The sequence below is a fragment of the Octodon degus genome, unplaced genomic scaffold, assembly GCF_000260255.1.
Source record: "Octodon degus isolate 3935 unplaced genomic scaffold, OctDeg1.0 scaffold00107, whole genome shotgun sequence".
Taxonomy (NCBI): domain Eukaryota; kingdom Metazoa; phylum Chordata; class Mammalia; order Rodentia; family Octodontidae; genus Octodon; species Octodon degus.
This window is the reverse complement of record NW_004524683.1, coordinates 7,635,057-7,639,072: the sequence shown is the minus strand read 5'-3', so window position 1 is coordinate 7,639,072 and position 4,016 is coordinate 7,635,057. Positions and strand designations below refer to the sequence as shown.

The 4,016-nt window shown below is 45.8% G+C and overlaps 1 protein-coding gene across 4 annotated transcripts in view; it reads right to left on the bottom strand.

Annotated features, from left to right (window-relative positions):
- Positions 1-4,016, bottom strand: part of Pomgnt1 (protein O-linked mannose N-acetylglucosaminyltransferase 1 (beta 1,2-)) — a 16,991-nt gene that overhangs the window by 1,216 nt on the left and 11,759 nt on the right. The gene's annotated exons all lie outside the window — the stretch shown is intronic.

Genomic DNA, 4,016 nt, shown 5'->3' with positions numbered 1-4,016 from the left:
TCTCTCTCTCTCTCTCTCTCTCTCTCTCTCTCTCTCTCTCTCTCTCTCTGTGATTTGTGCCTCCCTGTGCCTTTAAGGTATCTGTGGAAACCATTCAGCCTGTGTAGATGGTAGTGATAGATAGGACTGACCTCTGCCTCATAGGGCAGACCAAGAGGAGAGAACAAAAATGCACAAGTCTTGTCCTGTCTGGTCACTACTGTAGTGTGATGCCTGCTGCCCTTACTGAAGCCTGTCCCTGGAATATTCAGCCCCAAATCCACAGAGATGGCTGGAAACACTTCAGTGTGCAGTGAGGCAGTTCAAGCAGAGTGATTGTATTTTGTGTTCACCATTTTCAGCCCCTTAGAGACATGGGTCCAAATCAGGCCAAGCTTCTAGGCATTCGAGAGGATGAGAAAGCTCCCAGGTTGCTGTCAAGGCCAAAGACCTGAGGAGAAAAAGGAGAGGAAAGTTTATGAGGAATCAGCCTTTCTGGAAGCCCACTGCCCTTCTGTTCACTCACTTCCCCAGGCCGCTTTTGTCTGGCTGCTCCAACCCCTTCAGGCTCCCAGCACTTGCAGATGCCTGCCTCCAAGACCCCATCATGCCTGGGAGCTGAAATTTCACAATTTGTCTCTGGAGTTACTCAGCAGCACAGGGGCACTTCAGTGCCCGTTTTTCACCTTCCTACACTCTAAAACGCAGGTCTGCCTACTCTCTATGCCCCCATTAACCTTGAGGTGAGAGGATCCACGCACTGGTTGTGGCAGTGTGGGTGTCACTGACGTCTGTGCTCACAGTAGCAAGATTGGTGGCAACTGGGCCTTGCAGTTTCTGCCGGTACCTTCTTCGGCTACACTTGAACATCTTGCGAAAGCCTGGCTGGGGGCAGCGGGAACGTGACCTACGGTAGGGAGAACTCAGACCTCGAGGCCGAGGGGTACGGAGCAGGTGAGAGGGCCCCATGGGCACAGGATGCTTCTGCAGCTTCCTGGAGGCGTGCTGCTGGCCAGGGTGGCTGAGACCTCTGTGACATATGGACCCCGCCCACCTAAGGAGGCTGCTCTTTACCCCTGGCCCCACCCCATGGCTTGGGCTCCCTCAGTTCTTTCTGCTGGGTCCTGCCCAAGGGCCAGACAACCTCAGCTTGGCCCCTTGACAAAAGGAACTCCTGGGGAAAATCACTTTTCTTTGTTCATAACCATTAATATTAGTATTTATTGAGCTCTTGCTATGGCCAGACACACGTTGAGCAGTTTCCAAGCACAATCCCATTAGAACTACAAGGAGATTCTATCATTATCTATTTATGTACAGTCCATTCTCATTATTCCCAGTAGTTCTGTTTCACAAAGTTTCTGCAAACACTGAGTTAATAAGTACTGAGCTATTACTTCTAAGGGAAATGCACAGGTTTGGGGCAAATTTCTGGTCCCATTTTTGCTGGGTCATTGCTGCATAAGCTGGTTTGACATGTGGAAACAACTCACTTGATATATCTTATTGAGTCGCTAACATTGGATTTATGGGCACAACACTTTATAGTCTGTGCCTTAATCAAGTTTATCTAACACATCTTTTACCCACATCACAGCCTTCTTGTGTTTATGAACTCTAAATAGTACTTCAACATTAAAACTAGGGGGGCCAGCCAGACAGCTCAGTGGACTAAAGAGCCTGCTTAGGCAGAGTGCAGGGACCAAGGTTCTGTCCCCAGCACCGCAGCCATGCCTGCCGGCACCCCCACCCCCCACCCCTGGGCACATTGAGATGGCCATTGAGATAGGGCATGGTGGCGTGTGCATGTAATCCCAGTGCTTGGGAAGCTGGAAACAGGAGGATCACTATGAGTCTGATCTGTGTAGTGAGACCCTGCAGACCTTGTACTAAATACATAAAATTTAAAAAAAAAAATTAAAACTAGGGGCTACTTGCGCCAGCAAAATCACACAAAAGGGGTGACGAGATAGCTCAGTGGTCTAAAGCACCTGCTTAGGCAAGTGCTCAGTTCGATCCCCGGCACCACATGCTCAGCCCACTGCCCCCAGGGTGGGCTAAGCCAACCAAAAATAGGTAATAAATACATTTTTTAAAAAAATCACACAGAATTGTGAAAAACATTGCAGCTAGTAGACTGCCAAAAGAAACTTGGTTGGTGAGAGCTGAAACAGGAAGTTAGACAGGTCTGTTCAACATACTTCAGCTAGTATTGGTGACTCAAACTTTTAACCTCTGGACATGTCCATGAACAAATGCAAAGGTGGTAAAAGTATTGGTTTGGGGTTACAGATAAATTTTAGCAATTAAATTCATAAACATAAAATCTATGAATGAAATTGACCAAATAAGGAAACAGTCAGGTGTGGTACACACCTGTAATCCCAGTCTTCAGGAGGCGGAAGTAGAAGGATCACTGCACGCTGAAGGCGACACAGTGCGTATGAGGTCAGCCTGAACTGCATAGCAAGGCCCTGTCTCAAAAGTAAAAATATAAAATAAAATAAAAGTGAACTCACACAGTTAGAAACAGGTTAGGGGTTGATGATGGCGTCAAGGTCTAAAGCCCTGGGGTCGGGGAGATGGCTCAGTAGAATAAGTGTTTGCCTGGCAAGCGCAAGGGCCTGAGTTCAATCCCCAGTTTTGGAAAAAAAAAAAAAAAAAAAAAGGTCTAGGGCTGGGGAGATGGCTCAGTAGAATAAGCGCTTCGCTGGCAAGTGCGGGGGCCTGAGTTCAATCCCTGGTTCTGGAAAAAAAAAAAAAAAAAGGAAAAAAAAAAAAAGGTCTAAAGCCCAGAGCCTTCATCATGTTTGTGGTACTGGGGAATCAAACCCAAGGACTTCCTCATGTTAGGTAATTGCTCAACATCAAACTACATCCTTGATTCTTCTGTCTTTGTTTGTTTGTTTGTTTCAAGGATTGAACTCAGGACCTTATGCATGCCAGGCAGGCACTTATGCCATTAAGCTATCTCCGTCTCTCTATCACCTGTCCTTTTAAAAACTTTATTCTGAGATAGGGTCTTACTACACTACCCAAGCTGGCTGAGAGACAGGGCCACTCTAGTGGCTTCAACCCCCACCCCCTAACCTCTGCTCTTGCCATCACAGTATCAAAATATGGCCTTGCCCTCACCAACCATGAGCCACTATCACCTCATTAGCCTCTCTGTCCTCCTGTCCTCTTTGTCAAGCCCTAGGCCAAAGCTTCCTCCCCTGTTCCTTTTGGAAGTCAGCCTCACCTGCTTCTTTAGCGAATCCATCAATGAGCGGTAGAGACATGGACCCTGGACTGGGTATAGGGGTGCACATCTGTAATTTGAGTACTCTGGGAAGCTAAAGCAGAAGGGCTGCAAATTTGAGCCCAGCCTGGGCAACTTAGTGCCTTAGCAAGACCCTGTCTCAAGGTAAGGAAACAGGAGCCAGGAATATAGCTCATTTGCTTCACAAATGCTAATGTTAATTAAATTAAATGAAGATTTTAAAAGAAAGTATTTCAACGTTACAGTGAAGGAGTAGGGGAGAATAATGTGTGATGCATTTTTTTTCTTTCTTTTTTCTTGTGTGAGTTAAAAAAAAAAAAAGATAATGAAACAAAAATGTCAGGGATGTAATTCAGTGCAAAGGCCCTGGGTTTAGTCTCCCATATGGTGTGTGTGTGTGTGTGTGTGCAGTGTATGCACGTGTGTTTGTGTATGTGTGACATGAACTCTGGTGTCAGACTGACAAGTTGAATCCTGGCTTTGCCATTTATAAGGCATGTGATTATGGCAAATATTTAACCTTACTGTGTTTTCATTTCCTTATATTTAAAATGGGGATTATGGGCTAGTGAGATAGCTCAGTGGGACGGGGTTTGATCCCCGATACCGAACACCTGTAATTCCAGCACTGGGGAGACTGAAAACAGGAGAATCAGTACAAGTCCAAGCTGCATAGTAAAATCCTGTACCAAAAAAAAAAAAAGAAAGAAAGAAAGAAAGAAAGAAAGAAAAAGAAAGAAAGAAAGAAAGAAAGAAAGAAAGAAAGAAAGAAAGA